Below are 22,479 nucleotides of genomic sequence, written 5' to 3'. Positions count from 1 at the left end.
AAATTAGGCAGATTCAGACTATGATGTTTTCTCACAGTTAATGCAGAGACCATAGATAATAATTATGTTGCTGAGCCTACAGTGAATCTTTACGACTGATCTTCTATTAAACTGGCAAAATAAGAGGATAATGTCTCCAGCACTAACAAGTTGGCAGGGAAGTAGCTGGCAACCCCTCCCACTAATGTTCCATCTGTGCGAACCTTCAGTATGATCCAGGATATTGTTTCCCCACACAGGTTGTGCCTGCAGTGTAATCAAGACAGACAGACCAAGCACAGATATCTTTATTGTTTTTGAAGACGACTGCCATTGGAGGGTGAGCAGAACCTGGGACTGAGTGCTAATGCTGTTATGTCCTTCTAAGAAGTATCCATGCAGCGATGTCGACAGGAAAATAACCGTTCCTAAGCACTGGCTTGTTGTCCAAGTGACATAAAAGTCACAGAATGAGAAGAACAGTTTCTTTCATTTTAGAAAAGCCTTTTGTTTCTCTTCCTGGAAACTTGGAAAATTGTTTTTGTTTAAAAATATCTTTTCTGTTGATTGCGAACACAGTGCATGTTACTTTCCCAGCCTTGATGCTCCTCCAGCATCCCCAGTCTCTGGATCAGATTTTGCTCTAAAAGCTCAGGGGAGAAGAAAGAAAGGCTTGTGAATGCAAAGAGGGTGCACAAACCAGCTGAGGCACATCCTGACTTAAATCCCTGAAATGATGTCTGTCATTGTACACTTTCCATGCCACCCAAGAAGTGTCCCCTGATGTTTCAGGCAGCTGTCACATCTGCCTCCTCTGAGCTCCTAAATATTTGTTTTATATTTAAAATGTACTGCCTTGTGTTGGAATATTGTACTTCATGGTTTATTTATTTCTCCTTTCATATAGTTCACCGTGCCTGAAATATGCCTCATTGGACATACTTTTGTATCATGACTAAATAAGCAAATTCTAAGCCATCCCTATTAAAGACCAGGCACAGGGAAGCACCCTCAGGTTACTCACTAATGTAGGGAGGCATATTGCCATTACCTCACCTCGGTGGTGAACTCTCTATGGAATAATAGGTAATAATAACTAATATGCTATTATTTTAAAATGCCAGTGTGCTTTTATGTGCTGGTTCTAGGCACTTTATATGTTTAATACATTTAATTCTCACCATAGGAAGTAGCTATTGTTATCATCTCCATTTTACAGATGAGAAGACAAAGGCACAAAAAGTTTAAATTTTTTAAAGATCTTACAACTAGTAGGTGGTGGTGTTAGCTAGCATGTGATCTGTCTTCAAAACTCAAATTCTTATGCACTCCACACACTGCCTCTGGATGGGAGTCCTAAACGTCTATGAGGGACATGAATCCTATTATATCATTTTTGCAGTATCTCTAAGATCTTATACAAGACAGAAATACAGAGGAGGCAAAGGAGGTTTTAATTATCTGCTTTTTCATGTATTTTCCTTCATGGAATTCACTTTGAATACATTTTAGGGGTTTGAAGAAGCCCAGGAAATTATTTCCTTCTATCTTCTCTTCAATTCATACGCTTAACTCCTACCCAACATTTGTTCACTCCCTTCCTCCTCCTCTAAACAAAGCAGAAGCAAAGAAAAATATTAATGCTACAAGAAACATTTGCAATGATCTATGCAACCCTTTCTCCAGAAGGTTCCATCATTATCGGATTCACCTAACAACTCCTATTCATCCAAACATGGTCTCAATGGAGTTTTTCTTTACCTGTAGGCAGCTTAGTTGCCTCCCACGGTCTTTTGTTCATAGCCACATCAGAGTGACAGTCTTTTTAGAAGACTGGTATTTATGCAGTATTGCTAGTTCTGTACATTACAGTGGGCACTGAAAGTTTATGTTTTGAACGAATTAATGAATCCAATACACAGCCCTCATTTTACAGAGGAGGAAACTGCTATGAAATTGGAAAGGTAAAGTGACTGATCACAGTCACATATCTAGTCAGTAGAAAAGCTGACCTCAAGTCACTACATTTTCCATTGTGAGAGCAAAGTTGTCCTTTAGAGCCTAAATCAAACCTGATGACATTATTAATATCTGAAAACAATAGCCTAGCAATAATAGCTATCTTCTTTATATCTTATAATGCTTATAATCTGTAGCACTCATTTAGTTCTGGGTGCATATGTGTATATTTTACTTTTCTCTACCTAGATTATAATTATTTTAAAGTTAGAAATGTACCCTATCTTTTCTTTTCCATTCACGATGCTTTGGTTTCTTGAGTGTTTGAGCTTGTAAAATTAAAAGTTGAGCATCTTCTTCACTTTTTTCACTTCTATCATCACCTCTAACTATAGCCCCAAGTACATCCTCAAGTTCCAGCTGTTTGAATAGTCCCACATCTCCATGTCTCCCTTGGAACCTGAAAAATACTCTGGACCACTAGCAACTGTCACAAAACTAAAATAAGGCCATTCTGAGATTGGGTTAAGTGGACTTATATTTTCTTTCCCTTAGAAGATCTCTGTGGAACTGCACGGAATAATATATCATGCATGAAGATTTTTTTTTTTTTTTGGTGTGCAAGTTACAAAGACTCATCACAGAGATTATCTTGAGTGATGGTATGTGGAAATGGAAGCAGGCCTCAGAAGGCCTGGAGACAGATCAAAAATCCAAGTAGCTACTCTTTTATCATTTTCTCTCTCTCTTTCTCTCTCTCTCTGTTACTCTCTCCCAACCTACCTCTACCTTTCTCTCTTACACACTCTCTCTCTCAAGGAACACATGGTCTGTCTTTCTTCTATATGGCTGCTTTATCATTCTCTCTCTCCATACCTGTTGTCTCTGCCTATGTACATACAGGACAGCCATTGCCTTATAACTCCCAAGTATACTCATATAAGTCACAGGTCTCTAAATCCGAATTCCAAGATCCTGAAAGAGCCAATATGATTGCACCAACTTGGCTTGGGTGTCCTATCCACCATCCACTCAGTTATGGCCAGGAGTCATGGTCACAGAGAACAGATGAGTTTCTGCAATTTGACATGGCCTCTGCTAGACACCATGGAGAAACATACAGGTGAGAAAAGTGAAAATGCTACCTTCAAAAATTTAATAATAGGTTACAGAGTAAGATCTAGAATTATATATTTTTAATAGTTTATATTATCTTTCCCACTGTGAAAGAAGACAGGAAGTGCCATCATTATTTGGTCAGAAAAATGGAAGAAAGGCTCTTATTTTCTTCTTCAATATTTCACCATTATACACACTTCAAAATTTCTATTGGAGCCCTCTTCTTTCTTATTCAAACTAACCCCTTCACTGAGGATGGAGAAAATAGGGGAAAGATGTATAACTTCTTCAAGGTCCTTGTAATGTTAGGAATGTAGTATCCATCTTCTAGGGCCTACCATGGTTGCTGGACCCCTTAGCATGACACCAACATTCCAAGCAACCAACTACATGAAGGGAGTAAGAAAGAAACGTTCCCCTTTTTTGAGTAGCACTTACCAGAGGCTCCACTCAATATTTCTTGTTCATGTAATTGGTCAGAACTATCCATATGGCCCATAAAGATGCAAAATAGGTGGATATATGTAATTCTTTTACTGGGCAACCTTGTGCTCAGCTAAGAATCAGGAATCCATTTGCTTATAAAAGAAAAGAGCAGAATGGGTCTATTATAGGTCAGTAATCTCTACGACAACCTTCAGTTCCTGTCCTCAATCTATGTCTCTTGTCCATAGCTTTTGATCCTGGTGACAATCTTTCCTGCCTCTTTTAAATCTTATCTTCCTTTGAATATTGTGATGCTGAACTATGCCAGCACTTTTTATTTTCTGGTTACTTTATAACTTTACTTTCCTTGGTTTCGCAATTTCTTCCTGCCCTCTAAGGATAGGTGTCCCAAAGACTGTCATTTCCTCTTTGCGTCTGTTTTCATCCACTCCCACCATTTAAACTATCAGCATTATTTTCTAGCTTGTGCTCCCTCTCTCTCTCTCTCTCTCCCCCAACTTCCAGGAAGATATTTTAGATCACTTACTGGTCATTTTTAATTAAAAGCCCAATATCTCCCAAAAATCTATTGAGGTATCAGAAACACATTTATATTCAAAATGTAATGCAGAGAAATTTCAACAGGTAAACTTTCTCTGATTCCCTATATCAGATAAGTTTGCTTATTCCATACCTACATCACATCCTGCAATTCTTCTTGGGTCCTACAATAATTATTAAAGTTAACTACTTGAACAAAGATTTCTTCCATGTCTCTATTTCCTAGTATACTAGATCTTGAGAACAATAAAAATATGACTCTTGTTATAGCACTGTATCTCCAATGACTTGCACAGTGCTTTGCACATAGTAATCATGAAGAATAGCAAATGAACAAGCAAATGAATGAAGATATCATTTGGTTGCCTTTCCAGAGTTCTCATAGGGTGAAATTACCTTGGTCCTCAATGTATTATCGTAGTTTTTAAGCAGACTAAGAATGAGTTTGTGCTCATTGGTGGAATCAACTGCCACATTCATAAGATCAATGTCTACCAGATAATTTTCCAAGAGACACAGTTCATTGGAGATCAGAGAATCAGAATAAAAAGGCACAGTCAGGTGATTTAAAATTTAGTGTAGTTGGGCCCAGATATGATGACATTTCTATCTTCATAATAAGGGTAATTTTGATCATAGGGGCAAAACACTGGAAATATGTGACTTATTCTTACTCACCCTTCCACAGTCCTTAAGAGTATAATAGATCTGAATTTAAATTCCAGCTCTATGTGACCTTGAGCAAGCTTCTTTTCTTCTCAGTCTTCTGTTTCCTCATGTGAAAAAAAAATATCAATACCAGTTGTAAGGATTAACAAGATAATTATGTAAAATATTTAGCATAGTTCCTGGCATTTCGTGAGCACTCAATCAATGAAGGATATTATTTCCACCCTCCGGGCTTCCATAGATAATCAATGTTTTTTAATTAACAGATTTATTTTTGTTATTTAAAATTTTTTGTCCTTCCAACTTTTATTTTAGGTTCAGGGGGTATATATGCAGCTTTGTTACATGGGTAAATTGCACATCCCCGGGTTTTGGTGTACAGATTATTTCACCACCAAGGTAATAACCATAGTACCTGATAGGTAGTTTTTCGATCTCTATCTTCCTCCCACCCTCTACTTTCCCAGGGTCTATTGTTCTCTTCTTTGTGTTCACGTGTACTCAATATGTAGCTCCCACTTATAAGTGAGAACAAACTGTAGTTGGTTTTGTGTTCCTATAATAATGTGCTTAGGACAATGGCCTCCAGCTCCATGCATGTTGCTGCAAAGGACATGATCTTGTTCCTTTTTATGGCTTTTTAGTATTCCATCATCTATATGTACCACATTTTCTTTATCCAGTTAGATATGTCAAGTTATATCCCAGTCCTATGGATCAGGAAACCCATTTTTATATCTTTATTATGATTCATTGTGTGTTGATTTAATAGTTTAACTCTCAAAGGTTCTTATCCAAAGCTCAGATGTCTCCAGTAATCATCACCCTATTGTTTAAAAAAGTCACATTAATAATACAGAAATTTCCCCCTTCTCTATAGTTTTTCTATTTACAGTTTCATTATTCCATGGCCAACTGTGGTACAAAAATATTAAATAGAAAATTCCAGAAATAAGCAATTCATAATTCTTAAATTGCTTGTCATTCTGAGTAGTGTGATGAACTCTTGTGCTAACCTACTCCTTTCCACCCAGGATGTGAATCACCCTTTGCCCAGGATATCTATGCTGTCTGTGCCACTTACCTGTTAGTCATCAATATTATCTGCTCCTGACATGCAACCATCAACATTGTCATAGCTTGATAATCCAAGATCACCAGAAGCAGATCATCCTCTTTCTGATGTATGGTCAGAAGGTCAATATTGTAGTAGCCTAACGCTGCATCACAATGCCTATGTCATTCACTTCACTTCACTTCATATCATCATGGAGACATTTCATCATTTCACATCACCACAAGAAGGATGAGTACAGTACAATAAGATATTTTGAGAGCGAGATACTCCATATTCACATAACTTTTATTATAGTATATTGTTATAATTCTATTATACTATTAATTTATAATCTCTTACTATGCCTAATCTCTTACTGTGCCTTATTATGCCTAATGTATAAACTAAACTTTATCATAGGGATGTATGTATAGGAAAAAATATAGTATATATATATGGTTTGGTACTATCCATGGTTTCAGGCATCCACTGGAAGTCCTGGAACCTACCCCCCATGGATAAGGAGGGACTACTGTAATAATAATAATAATTTACATTTCCTGATTCCTGTCTCCATTCACTAACGAAAGAGCTTCCCAAAAGAGCTCCCAAAAGAGCTCCCCTCCCACACACAAAAATATTACTGAGAGTCCCCAGGGTGAGTTTCACATGGACTAAATGAATATTCCAATTGCAGTGAAGGGTTTCCCTCCCTCTCTTCCTTCTTCTTGCTTTCTTTTATTGATGGGTTTTGCTTGCCCCCTTTCTATTAAAGATCAACTTAGTCATAGCATCAAAACCAAAGAAGAGACTCCATCCTGTCCTCTGTTTATTCTCTCCAAGAGCATTTTCACCAGCCTTTCCTTCCCTCTTCAGCCAAAACCCCCAAAGCCCACATACTCACGAACACATACCCATGGACCTCTGGTGGTCAGAGAATAGGTTTCCTTGGCTACAAAATTTCAGTCCCTGCTTAGATTCATCTGGGGCATCCTGCTGACTTATTTATATTATTTTTAAGTTGTCAGGTCACACAGCACTGCAGTTTCTGTCTAGCTATAATTTCTTTCAAATAACTTCTCTTTCTGTGGTCCATAGTTCTGGTAACAGTACCAGGCTAAAAAAATTCTCACAGTAATTGCATGTTCTCCGTTTCCTTCCTTTCTCACAATCAATATTAATTTCTGCATATTTTACCTCCATAATCTCTCTTATTTCTACTTACATCTTTCTCAATTTTCACAGCTGCTAACCAAGGTGAATCATTAACTACTCTTGCCTGTATTGCTAAGTTCTCTTAATTTGTCCCTTTGCCTCCTATCCCCTTACCTTTCATCCATTCAACAGTGTTCTGGTCTACAAAACTTGAACACTGGATGAAATCTTATAGCTCTAAAAGCTACTAAATCCATGAAAATCAAGTTGAACTAAATAGATATTTTTTGTACCAATTTATATCACTGTTTCCTCCCATTTTAGGTAAATCTGATGAACTGGGTCATTTTTTTCCAGTTCAGACTGGAAACAAATTGTTAAAAGCCAAGCTATACTCTTCTTTGAAAACCAAAAGTAAATGTCCTAGATTTCAAATGTAGAAGTTGCAAAGAAGTACACCAATTGAAGGGGTTGCTACAGGACTACTTTTATCCTAACTAGAAAAAAAGTTAAGTCTAAGAAATACCTGGAATTATCCATAAGCAATTATGAGTAGCTGCTGTAGTGTAGGAGCAAGAGTAATATTCATGCCATCCTTCCCGAAGCAATAAGCTCTGTTAAGAACAGGGTGGTATTTGCCTTGTATCCCCAGCACATAGCATCTAGGACCTGATACATAGCTGATACCAGATAATTATTTATTGAAAATATAAATCAATGGATATCTATCCAAACTGCAATTCTAATGCTCTATATAATTTATAACTTCATGAAATAAGAAGCAGTATTTTGCATATTGTTCTACACCCTGTAGGGTTCTGGACAGTTCTCTGCACAGATAAGGCATTTGAACAGATTTAAGTGATCGATTTTTTACAAATATATATATGCACTCATGTATATCACCAAAGGAAGTAATACTCTCATTATGGCAATGCACAATAGAATCTGAAAATGGAAGAAGTCGTAGAAAGATGTTGGAAAACCTACAAGGTAAAGGCTTCTCAAATTCATTCCCAACCTGGCCAGAAACCCTTCAAATGTATGAGGTCCCTCAGGAGGAAGCAAAGCAATCTCTCTCCAAAGAGATTCCCGTAAAAAAAAAAAAGAGGTAGTAACACCTCCTTCCCAGCTTTGTGCACACTGGCTTCAAACTCCGATATTACTTTGGAACAAAGAAAAGTAGCTTTCCCTTCTCTCAAAGAGAATAGAAATACTGCTAATGAAAGAATATTTGCCAGACTTACAGTCAGATGACAAAGAACTCACTAGCCGAGTACTTGGAAAAGTTCAGACACATTTCAGAACCCAAATGCCACATCTATCAAAGAAGCTGATGCTACCAGCCCTGTCTTCCAAACACCATATTTTGGGAAATAAAATATCACATACATTAAAATGCTTTCAAAACATGAAATGAAGTACATGTTAGGTGTCATTATTTGCTGCTGATGTAGGTGACCCTCCAGCAAACTATAACAATACCTGAATATCAGTAGTCACCTGAATGCACATTGCTAAGGGGTGGCTGCTCAATATGATTGATTGCAAAGAGTGCCATAATAATAAAATTCCCTAAATAAATTTTCAGTTTGGGATACAGTCCATTTCCATGATTCCAGGTGCAAGTTCAAAAGTATCTCAAGGGAGCCAAAAGGGAATTAAAACTTTGTTAATGAAGAAAAAAAATCAAGAAGGACTATTGGTATTGGAGATATAGGAGGGAAAAAAATGGCAAGGAAAACGAGTTGTACATCTAGGACGTTGAATAGTTCCAATTATATTAAATTGAACAAGGAATATGCCACTCTGGTTTTATTACTTAAAAAACAACAAAAAACTCGAAGTCCCTCCTCCAAGATTAAGCTCTCAATTCATTCACTTTCCTTCATTCATCATTTTTCTTTATCTCTGTTGGTGTTATCTATCCCTCTGTCTTTTTATGTTAGGTGGTTTCACAATTCCACATATGGTTGTTTTATCGTCTTCTGTTACTTGCTTAAAAACAAATCAGAAAGCCCCCTTTCCTTCATGCTGTCTTCTCTTATCTTTGCATCAATTTTTCTATTTTCTTCTATTACCAATAATGTTTAATTTCCACTACTTTTGATCTTTACTTTTCTTCGTCTAATTTACAAGACTGTTCTGGTGTTTCTGCCTTATATTGATGTCTCTTCTGTCATTTAACCCTTGTCTTTCCCAATCCTACCATTCTGTCCTTCTTTTTTATTATAATTTTTAAAGCATGTGAGGGGGGCCTTAAAATGTTGCAGGAAGAGTTTGCTACCAGGATATTTGGAGTGAGGAAGAAGCCACAACAAAAGTCACTTATTCTAATTAGTGTATATCTGTGAGTGTGTGGGGGCTGATGGTTGACTTGAATCACTAGGTGGCAGTAGTTCAGATCTGACTCTATTCAGATAGCTGTGTCTTTCTACCTGTTTCCTTAATGTTTATGTCCTATATACCAATTTTTATTCAAAAACTCATATGGTCCTCTGCAGCATCTACATTTGAAATCTAGGACATGTCACATCAGTTCTCAAAAATAACATAACTTAACACTTAAGGATTTATGACTGCTGATTGCAGCCGAAACTAGGGAGGAAATGGTTTGGTTGATTTGCTTTTTTTTTTTTTTTTTTTTTTTTTGCATTTAAAAAAAAGTAAATTTAAAGAACTTTATATGCAAATGTGCTGATGGAATAAAATTCCACTGCCAACATTCAGTTTATGAAGTAGAATGCATTAATGAGCATTTCATAAAAACAAGCCTTCCAATACTTCCAACCCTTGATTATTAGATAATGTGGGTAATCCATAGTGTGATCTATTGAATATATAGTGCGTACCTACTACACTTTGCCTACCCTTCACTTCTTCCTGTTGGGAACTGACCCTGCTATACCATTTACTAGCTACAAGACTTTCAACATATTATGAAAGCTCACTGTGCCTTAATTTTTCCAATTTGAAATTGGGAATGTTAATGGTACATACCTTATGAGGTTACTGTAAAGTTTAAGTGAGTTAAGTATGTAAAACATTTAGAATGGTATCTGGTGTGAATTTCTCCATGGTAGCTATTTGTCCAAGATATCCTTAGATCACCTGTTATGTTTAAGCATTAGACTGGGTGATGCAGGTTAAAAGGGAACTCTCCCCAAGTACATTTTAAAGCAAAGATGCAGATAAGTAACCACGTTATTAACAATGCAATTTGGTAGGTGGGATTTGTAAGGAGGAGCACAGAATTCTATAGGATGAAAGATCAACTTACACCGTATTTGGGTAAGTAAAGGAGAGATGAAAAACCCTCTCAGATAAAATTATATCTCAGTTTAAAATCTAAGGCTGAGAAGTTTTAAATGGATGTATTAGGGGGAAAGAAGGTTAGGAAAGGTGTTTCTGGGAGAGGAAGGAACACATATTCTTCCCACAGTCTAACTAAGAAGGTAATACTGGCATTATTCAGAAATTAGGCCATTTTTTCTTAATGCTCACAGGTATCTGAATAATTCATTTTGAGTCTCTATAAAGCAGAAGAAGCAAAGGAAGCATTTCAAAGGCCAAGAAGAAACTATTATAGCCTGGCCTACTGAAGTGTGACTGTGAAGTAATGAAACAGATTTTTAAACAAAATGTGGCATGAATCTTTTCTCTGATAATATGCTGATCTCCTCCCTATGAAATGCTACTAAATGTTTTTGAATAAGGAATGCATTCATGAATTATATTTTCTAGCAGTAGTGATGGGTTTATACTGAGTCATCAATTATTCTCTCCTAGGGAACAATTGTGTGAATTTGCAAATCAGCTTGGTGTGGGATGGGAGAAGGGCACAATCTGGAGCCAGTCACAAGATGAATCCACTGAACACAAGAGCAATAAAAGCCTGAATTAAGTTTTTTTAAAAAAATCCATTTACAATCAACTGACCTGAGGTTTTACTCACTAGAATGAGATCACTAGGGGTTGGCGTTGGAGGGAATGAGTTCTCCACAATTTCTAGTCCCATAAAGATGTGATTTTGATTTCCCAAATGGATAAAACAAACTTCCTACAGTATGCAAAACCTGAGCTGGCCTCTCCTTTTAACAGCAGACAGCAGAAATATAGAACAATGAGTTTAACAGTCCAGAAATTTAGTAGGAAAGCCACCTACAAATCCTTGTAAGAAACATATTTCTGCAAGGCAGAGAATTGTGGACACTTTGTGTGATGAAATTTATGAGAAGCCCCAGGGGTCTCTGTATGGATGCAAAGTGATTAAGTTGAGCACTTACTGTAATTGCTTTCTACCATTTAGTTAAGTAGTGATTCAAATGGCAATGGTATGGTTTGGGTGGCAAAAGGGTCATGTGTATTCCTAGCTAGGGGTGTGTCCTTAGTCTTCAATTTTTTTTTTATGTTCCTCCTTATCTGCCTCTCTCTTTGTATGATCCCTATCAAACTCCAGAGTCAACACTATCAGGTCTCAGAATTCCTACTCTCTCTCTACACACACACACACACACACACGTATACACACACACCCCATCAGAACTCAGATTTAGAAATGAAGTATGAAGTATAATCAGGGACCCTATGTAACTTTTCCCTGACCTAGAGCAATGAAGAGCTTTAATAAGTATGGGCAGTTTGAAATAAACCTGAGAGTCATGTTTGCCTGTCAGCAGGTTTATGTACTTCATCTTGAAGGTTAGCTCTTGGCAACCACTTGAGAATTTTTCCTATATGAAGTTTACCAACCAAAGGACTCACCCTTAAAGACAACCTTGTCTTTCAGTGATTTTAATCCAGTAATTACTCCCACACTTCCTCTTCCACCTCCTGTTTGAATTATGGAAAATCCTTTCATTTCTTCTGAGTAACTTGTGCCATCTAGTTTTTCAGGGATTTCCTGCAATAGAGAGCAAGGAGCTAGTGAAGTTAGGTTTTTGTTGTTGCTGTTGTTTTCCATTTCCCCCAGCAAACCATACAAAGTCATGAGACTCTGGTACAGTCAGCACAGATGTCTTCTCTCACTTCATAAACCTGATCATAGTATCTCTACTTAAAAAGAAACCTATCAACAACAATCATTACTCTCTTATGATAGTTTTTGCTTCCAATTGGCTGCAATAACCGCATGCCTTTACTATCATGCCCCAAAAAGCTCACATAGTATTAAACATTCAACAATATCCACCAGCAGCACACCAATATGTATATTATCTCATTATTTTGCCCACATTTGCCTATTCTATTATTACTATTTCCTTATTTCCTTACTATTTAAAATAAATCCAATCAGCTATTGCTGGGCTCTTCCCTATTTGGATTGTTGCCTTCAGATGCATAGATGAGCCCCCTTTTCTTATTAGGTGGCTTTTAACTTATTATTTTTTCTGTTTCTCTGGATCTGTTTTTATTCCCCACTGCTATGCTCCTACCTTTGTTGGCTGACTGATGGCTCCATCGGTGACTCCCTTTTCTCTTTTTCATTCCCTAAGCCAGTCACTTAGCATGTAACCACAGTTTAACCATTTCCTATTCACTGCAGCCCCATACCAAAGCCTATTGAAAAACTTGCCCACATTGGAAAAAAAAAAAACAACTGAAAGGAGATTCCAAACAAATCAAGTATATTAAAAGAAAAAAAAAGGTGAAAATATATATTGAGGGAGGACCTTATGATGTAACCATCCAAGCATCTCTAAAACATTAGGTATTGGAGTTGGGACATGAAAATTCAGAGATAAATGACTGACGCTCATGTACATTTATAGTGTGTGTGGATATGGTGCTGTACATTGAATATTAAAGGATAGCCGATCTGTACTGAACATGTTGAAAGAGTTTTTCAATAGTAGACAATCCACTGTTTACAACTTTACCCTCTGCCTGGGAAAATCAATGTCCATTCTCAAGCAATCTGCTGTCCTGGTTATAGCAGTTCCGGTTCAAAGGAGGTTTGCATTTAGATGCTTGATCTTTCTGTCCCACTCTAGATTTTTGGAATGGTGCATTTTGTGATCATGATTTTTCTCCTGATTCCATTTCCTTATGTCATTTAAGAACATGAGGCTTTTTAGTATGACTCACTGAATAGCAAATATAGCATCTTAGTGAACTGCAGTTTTTCCTAATCAGAACATAAACTTGCTCTGTAATATCAGACTGAGACAGGAAAGAAAACACAAAGAAAAATGGCCATTGAATCACCCTGAGCTCTGAAGGAAAGGTGTCAAGGTACTTATCAAGAATCACACTATACTTCTTTAATATTCTCAATATTATCAGGTAGGTATAACACTTCAATTTTTATCCCAGATCCTAAGTGAACTGAGATACAAATTGTCTTTAATCCCAAACCACCAAAGCCTATTTTAAGTAGAAACTTCAGGGCAGATACATTCTTCAACTGTCTTTATATATCCTGGTAGAAAGGGGTACACAAGAAGAATAACCATGGATCGGCCAGGTGTAGTGGCTCACGCCTGTAATCCCAACACTAGGAGACCGAGGCAGGTGGATCACTTGAGGTCAGGAGTTCAAGACAAGCCTGGCCAACATGATGAAACCCTGTCTCTCCTAAAAATACAAAAATTAGCTGGGCACAGTAGTGCACATCTCTAATCCCAGTTACATGGGAGGCTGAGGCAAGATAATTGCTTGAACCCAGAAGACGGAATTTTCTGGAGGTTGCAGTGAGCCGAGATCATGTCACTGCACTCCAGCCTGGGTGAGAGGGTGAGACTTCATCTCAAAAAAAAAAAAAAAGGAATAACCAGAGATTACGTGTAAAGAGGGCTTCCAGGAAGTCAGTAGTATCAGGAGAAGACCTAAACTGGGCAGCTATTCTAGGATATAATTCCAAGAGCCAGTCTAGTCATCTTTCTTTTTGCTCAGGTTCCTCCTCTCTCTCCATCAGCAGGAAGGATTCTAAACCCTGACCAAGCAATTCCAGTCAGGATAAGCTCTGCCTTTAGCCATGGGAGAGAAGCTCAGCTTCTCTGGGCCCTTGCCCTATGGCATTTGCCTGGTAGCAGGATTTCCAAGAATAACTACTGTCTGTGGTTTTCTCAAACCCTACTCCCTAGAGAAACCAGGGAGTGTAAACTTTTTTGGTCCCAAGGTGGTTTTAAGGATCAGCAAATGTTTGCTTTGAACTTTAGCCAGCATCTTATTTTATCCAAATGAACTCTCGAATCTCAATTTATACAAACTAAAATGCCCACCAGACAGATCAGTAAGTTCCTATTCTGTAGCATGAATAGGAACGGAAGTAATTAAGTGGAGGCTATGTGATCTCTAGAAACAATCTTTGGTTGAGTGGCAGGTAGAGCAAGTAGGATTTAAAGTACTATTTGGAGTCACAATTGATGTTGATTGCTAGTGAAGGGAGCTCTTCTAACACACTCTTCTTTGACTAACTCACAGAGAAATTTAAGAAGGAAAACAGAGTGTCTCTAAACATTCATTTGTAATGGAAAACAAAAAACAGAAGAAGGACACTAAGCAAAAAATTCCTAGCTTCATTCAGCCCTGCACACATAAATAATCTTTTCGAGGAAATGGCTTTTGCCTCTTGATTCAAAATTAGAATTACAGATGGAACATTTATGAATGTCTTCACAAACTTGGCTTGTAAATAGGTCATATAACTTTCATTTCTTAATTCACCAACCTAAGCCTTCACCTGTCATATTAACGGGCAGCTCACTAGAAAGTCAGCATAGGATAGAAGGAACATGCATAGATGCTGGGGCCAAACTGGCTGCTCTATATCTCTCCTCACTTACCAGTTCTATGAAGCAGGGAAGCTTAAAAAGATTAACTCCCAAGATCACACAATGACAGTTAAGATGGGATTGTCTAAGCAGTCAGAGCATGAGGTTGGGTTGATTCGCTTGTGTTCACCTTTCTTTGCCACACAGTACAGTTACGGACACATAGCCTTATAAACTGGACAGAGAAGACTATTGACAAGTCCTAATAATCTGACAGATAAGGCAAGTCTCTGCAGATACAGGTCCCTAAACAGGCCACCATGAAAATTTCAGGAGAATGACTCCTCTCCCTCCAAGGCTGTCTCTTTGACAGAAATGGTGTGTTTGTTTTCTGTGACTGCTGTAACACATTACCATAAATTTGGTGTTTTAAAACAACAGAAATATATTCTCTCACAGTCCTGGAGGCCAGAAATCCAAAATCAGTTTCACCGGGCTGAAGTCAAGGTGTTGGTGGGCTTGTGCTCCTTCCAGAGGTTCTAAGGAAGACTCCGTTCCCCACTTTTCCCAGGCTCTGATGGCTGCCAGAGCTTTGGCTTGTGGCTGCTTCACTCCAATATCTGCCTCTCTGTTTACATCACCTTCTCCGTGTGTGTGTGTGTGTGTGTGTGTGTGTGTGTGTGTGTGTGTGTGTGTATTCTACATCTGATCCCCCCCCTTAGAAGGATACCTGTGATGGCATTTAACACCCATCTGGATGATCCAGGATAATCTCCCCATCTTAAGATTCTTAATCACATCTTCAAGAAGCCCCTGTTTCCCCCATATAAATTAACATTCACAGGTTCCAAGGATGAGACATGGATATCTTTTGGGGGTCTATTTTCCAGCCTGCCACTAATGGATTATGCACCTTCACCTTGAAGACCTAAATCAACACCCTATTCTCTGCCCCCAGTGATCTGCACACTATCACGGCCCAGCAGGTTTTCCTTTTAAGATTTATATAACAAGATTTTTTTTTAAATCATACTCCCTTTCTGAAAAAGAACAAAGCTATCATTCAGCTTGTTCAGTGTAGTTTTTTGCCTCCAGAAAGCCTCAGACCCTCAAACTCAGAAGGCATAAGATCATTATTCACTTTTCCAATGACAGATCTGCCTGCCTGTCCTACTACTTGCAGACACAATATTTGCATCTCAGGAAAGATTATATCCACCTGCACCATTATCTTTGTAAAATGGGAAGATTTTCCAGTGCTTCGAGAATTGTTAATTCCTCTAAGGATATCCAAGGTGACTCTCCAGCTTCTCTCTCACCAAAGCAAAGCAAGTAAAGGAGCAATGTTGTCTATGCAGTGCTGAAACAATATGCAATGCTGAAACAAATAAATAAATAATTTCCAATCTGTGCTGTGAAGTGGTGTGAAAACCGGGGAGCTGACTAAGGAGACTCCTCATCCTGTTCCTCTAAAATATTTTAAGGTAATTGTCCTCTCACTTTCCACTGCAATTTACAGAAGTTTAGTCCCCTACCTTCCTGGTCAATATTCTCTTTCCCCTAGGCTTGTCTGCTCAATTTATATTATGGTTGGCGAGTGTGATTGTTAAGGATGTGGACTCAGGCCCCAGAGGCTATGGTTTGAAGCCATGCTCCAGCCTTTTCCTAGCTGTGTAGTCATGGACAAGTAACTAAATCTCTTCTCTGTGGTTTTTTTCTAACCTGTAAAATAAAAGTGCTCATTGCCTGCTAGGAAGAATAAATACATAAATAAAGTGCTTAGTATCATGCCTGACACATGCTCTACACATGATAGACATTACTATGATTGTCCTCTTTCCCTTCCTTGTTCTTTCCACGTAGAAAGCTACCATTTATTCACCACCCCACCCCACCCCCACCACTGCCATTCAATGAGGGCTTTGACGCATAGTTTAGAGGCTTCCTTTCTGCTTCAAGGACTGGAGCAATGATAGATGATTTTCTCATCCTCAATGATGATCCATTTCCAAGCTCTAAATCTCCAGGGGGTGAATTTACCTTAAGATTCAAGAGCATCCATTCCCCTCATATATGCCCTGTCCAAGGCCTTAGGAACTACTCTTGTCATTTGCACTTAAAATTTATATTTTGTTTTTTAATGATGTCCCTCTCCTATTAATAAAAGCTTCAGACTTCACAAAATCTAAACCTATTTCTGCTCTTTGCAGTGATCTTCTGCATCTCAGCCCCATTCTCCAGTGGACACTCTGGAAATTCACAGCAGCCTAACCTATCCCTGCACTGAAAGCACCTTACCCTGAACATAACACTCTAATCTTTGCAGATTTCTTTCCAGCATTCCTGAGGAATTAGTTTTTTGGCTACAACATTTTGATCTTTGTAAATTGTTAACTTTTTAAAAAATTATAGAAACTATGTGATTATACATTTTAAGCCACAGTTAATCCAAAACTCAATTATTCTCATATGTAAAATGTGCCCAACACATTTGAAAACCTTGCATTGAAGTTCCTAGCTAAGCCAAGGCACAAACCAAGCGGTCCTTATGAAACATAGGTCATCAACTTCAAACTTCTTTATTTTATGTCAGGACTTTCCTTACTATTTTGATATTCAGCAGAGATACAATGAAATTATTTTCAAGAGTTCTCTAACCCCCAAAACATACCTAATTTCACCAATTACTAAGAGCTTTACTTCAGAGAAATAAAAATGTAATATAAATGTCTTTATCTGTGTTCTTACTTTAGGCCCCAAACTAATATTTCAGTGCCTTAACCTTCAAAAATCTAAATTAAAACGTTACTGGGTGAAATCAAAGATGATGATATTAATGAGCTCCAATGATCTGTGTGGAGTATTATTTTTTCTGTTGTTCTGTAATAATGTAAAAGTTAAGAGGGAATACACTATAAGTGTAGTAGAATTCAGACTGCTAGATTTTAATCCCTGACCTACCCATTACCAGCTGTGAGACCATGGCCAATCTCTCATTGCTTCAGATTTCCCATCTGTAAAGGAGGGAAACCGCAGTATCTACATAATAGGGTTGTTTTGAGGGTTAAATAAGTTAAAATGTGGAATAGTAAGCACTCAGTAAACGTTAGCTATTGTTATTACCAAATAACACTTCAAATAAGCAGACCATCTGTTGCAGATTAGAAATATTTCATCATACTAAAAATTTGTCTAGGTTTTTAATATGATCATATTTTTAAATAAGGTTTTACCTTCAAAGTAGACTAGACCAGGATTCACTTCTGAAACAAAAAGTTATATGAGAAGGACTTTACAATCTTGATCTACAAACTTTAGTAATAATCTAAGGAATGAGTTTCAGATAAATTGTCTTTCAATTATGCATGTACATGTAAGATATAAACCAGAAACTTCAAAGACTAAGGGCATATACAAGACTCTGGTTCTTACCTTGGAAGAATATTCTTGGGAGGAGTAATTCCCTGTTCAAAAGGTTAATTAAATACAACACAGTGATATAAATAGACTATAAAATAATAGTAATAATAACAAATGGACACTCTCATTAGCTTACAATCTGGTAAGAGAGAACAACTAAATATACCTTTATAATACTGTGAAAAGTACCATCATAGATTAATATATAGGGTTTTAGAGTACTTAAGCTTAAGGGTTCACTCAATTGTAAATAGCTCATCCTCTACAAGACCATGCTGGCCATATTAAACAGTTTAGCGATTTGTCTTTATATAAATATATATATTATATTTTTTATATATAATATATATTTTATATATAATATATATTTTATCTATAATACATATTTTATATATAATATATATTTTATCTATAATATATATTTATATATTATATGTTTTATCTATAATACATATTTATATATTATATGTTTTATCTATAATATATATTTATATATTATATGTTTTATCTATAATATATATTTTATATATTATATGCTTTATCTATAATATATATTTTATATATTATATGCTTTATCTATAATATATATTTTATATATTATATGCTTTATCTATAATACACATTATATATGTTTTATATATAATACACATTATATATTATATGTTTTATATATAATACACATTATATATTATATGTTTTATATATAATATACATTATATATTATATGTTTTATATATAATATACATTATATATTATATATTTTATATATAATATACATTACATATTATATATTTTACATATATATTTTACATATAATATATATTTTGCATATAATATATATTTTACATATTATATATATTTTATGTAATATATAATAGATATATTTTATATAATATAAATATGTTATATTATATATAATATATAATTAATATATATATAATATATTATATATTATATAATATATTATATATTATATAATATAATATATAATATATAATATGTTATATAATATAATATATATAATATAAATATATAATATATAATATGTTATATAATATAATATATATAATATAAATATATAATATATACTATATAATATATATTTTATATCTAATACATATAATATATATGATATATATTTATATATCATATATAACATATTATATAATAAACAGTTTAGCCATTTGTCTTTATATATAATATATAAATTATATATAAATAATTATATATATTTATATATAATTATATATAATTTATATATAATTATATATATTTATATATATAAATATATATAATTATATATAAATTATATATAATTATATATATAAATATATATAATTATATATAATTATATATAATTATATATAAATATATATAATTATATATATAAATATATATATTTAAGTATAAATATATATATTTAAGTATATATAATTTATATATAATATATATATTTATATATAAATTATATATATTTATATATAAATTATATATATTTCTATATAATTTCTATATATAAATTATATATATTTCTATAGAAATTATATATAAATATATATATAATTTATATATAGAAATTATATATCTTTATATATAATTTCTATATATAAATTATATATCTTTATATATAATTTCTATATATAAATTATATATATTTATATAATTTCTATACACAAATTATATATATTTATATATAATTTATATAAATATATATACAAATATATATTTTTATATATTTATATATAAATTTATATATATTTATATACAAATAATATATATAAATTATATATATTTATATATAAATTATATATATAATTTATATACATAAATATATATAAATTGTATATATAAATTATATATAAATTATATATATAATTATATACAATTTATATACATAAATATATATAAATTGTATATATAAATTATATATAAATTATATATCTAATTATATACATAAATATATATAAATTATATATATAAATCATATATATATTTATATATATAAATATATATATAAGTCATATATATAAATATATATATGAATTATATATATATTTATATATATAAATATATATATTATCTATAAAAATACAAATGGCTAAACTGTTTAATATTATATGTATTATATATATTATATATTATATATTTATATTATATATATTATATATATTATATATAATATATATTTATATTATATATTATATATATTATATATAACATATATTATATATTATATATACATAATATATATTATATATTATATATACATAATATATATTATATATTATATATACATAATATATATTATATATTATATATACATAATATATATTATATATTATATATACATATTATATATTATGTATTATATATACATAATATATATTATGTATTATATATACATATTATATATTATGTATTATATATACATATTATATATTATATATTATATATTATATATACATATTATATATTATATATTATATATACATATTATATATATTATATATTATATATACATATTATATATATTATATATTATATATACATATTATATATATTATATATTATATATAACATGCATATAATATATAATATATAATATTATATTACATATTATATATATAATTATATATTTATATAATTATATATAATATAAATATATAATTATATATTATATAATTATATATAATATAAATATATAATTATATATTATATAATTATATATAATATAAATATATAATTATATATTTATATAATTATATATAATAATATAAATATATATATTATTTATTTATATATTTCTTAATTTATTATATATATTTATACATATTATATATGCAAATTATATATATGCATATATATGCATATAATAAAAATTATAATTTATTATATATAATTATATATATAATATATATAATATATTATATATATTTATGCAATTATTAATTATATATTTATATAATTATTAATTATATATTTATATAATTATATATAATATAAATATATATATTTATATTATATATTAATATTATACATATTATATATGATATATAATATATATTATATATCATATATCATATATATGATCTGTCATCTATCATATATCATATATATGATAGATGATAGATCATATATGTAACATATAATATATAATATAATATATGTTATATATAATATATTTATATATAAAGACAAATGGCTAAAGTTTAACATTTTATATATAATATATGCTATATATTATATATTTATATATTTTTTATATATTATATACAACATATATAATTTATAATATATATTTTATATATATTATATATATTTAAAAACAAATGGCTAAACTGTTTATTATATATAATATAAAAATATATATATAATTATATAATATATAAAATATAATATATGTATATTTTTGAAACAGGGTCTCACGCTGTTGCCCAGGCTAGAGTGTGGTGGTGCCTTCTCAGCTCACTGCAGCCTTGACTTCCTGGGCTCAGGCAGTCCTCCCACCTATGCCTCCTGGGTAACTGAGAGCACAGGCCATTTTCATAATTATCTTCATTTTAGACTTGGGTTACTAGTCAGCTTAATTTATGCCATCACTACGTGAAGCCATGAAAATGTGTTCTATTCTATTCCTCAGATGAAATTTTGGTGTCAAAAATGTTGTCATTACCGATTCATTTGCTCCTTTAAAGAGGTTAAATACAAAGCCATTCTCTATTACTTAATACAGGTACATATCCCAGAGTCTCCTTAGACAGGAAATAATTAAGCCCACTTGTCATCCTTACCAAATTAGTGCCCAGGAAAAGAAGAAATCCCAGGAGAGGATTAGTGTGAATTTAAATCAGATATACAGCTAAGCCAGCACCCAAGCTAGGGTTTGCATTTCAATCAATCAAAGCACAGGGACTTGCATTTTGACACCAAATGCAGAAAGTCAGAGAGCTATGGTTAGGTCTCGGAAGGCTGCTGATATGGAAATGTCTCATGTGAGTCATTCCACTCTGTGGTGTAAAGAAATTGAGGACTTTTCCCAAGGTGCTAAAGGATGTGGAAGTCATTCTCCCACCCACTAGGTGTGGGTGCAATCACCGATGCATCACTGGGTGTGGCTGGGTTATGATGCAACATAAAGTCCTAGCAATGCAGTTGCTTGGAGTGGGCAAAATTCAGCCTCACTTCAGGATAACAGCATTCAGTAGTGGCTTTCTCCACCTCCCAAGAGCAGAAATAAAAGAGATTGTTAAAACGCAGAAAGGGGGAATGAACAATTTTCTCCCCCTTATGTTTAAGGAGGGGTCTAGAAGACAGATGTAAGTGAAATGAATTATAAGTCTCAACCTCCTTCACTCTTATCTGGAGTGAATAGACTGCTTTGTCATACAGCTGCCTAAGGCTAATCCTCCACACTCCCAC

The 22,479-nt window shown here is 33.3% G+C and overlaps 1 long non-coding RNA gene across 1 annotated transcript in view; it reads right to left on the bottom strand.

Moving 5' to 3' along the window:
• Window positions 1–296: 296 nt before the first annotated feature.
• The window catches only part of LOC129525768 (uncharacterized), a 45,950-nt gene continuing 23,767 nt past the window's right edge, over window positions 297–22,479 (bottom strand). The window contains exons 3-6 of the long non-coding RNA XR_008670236.2: window positions 11,690–11,828; window positions 4,723–4,810; window positions 3,496–3,635; window positions 297–629 (exon numbers count right to left, since the gene is read on the bottom strand). This is a non-coding gene — a long non-coding RNA (uncharacterized lncRNA). The remainder of the gene's footprint in view (window positions 630–3,495; window positions 3,636–4,722; window positions 4,811–11,689; window positions 11,829–22,479) is intronic.

Source organism: Gorilla gorilla, chromosome 10 (assembly GCF_029281585.2).
Source record: "Gorilla gorilla gorilla isolate KB3781 chromosome 10, NHGRI_mGorGor1-v2.1_pri, whole genome shotgun sequence".
Lineage (NCBI taxonomy): Eukaryota > Metazoa > Chordata > Mammalia > Primates > Hominidae > Gorilla > Gorilla gorilla.
Note: the sequence above shows the minus strand (reverse complement) of the source record. Positions and strands in the feature narration are given on the sequence as shown.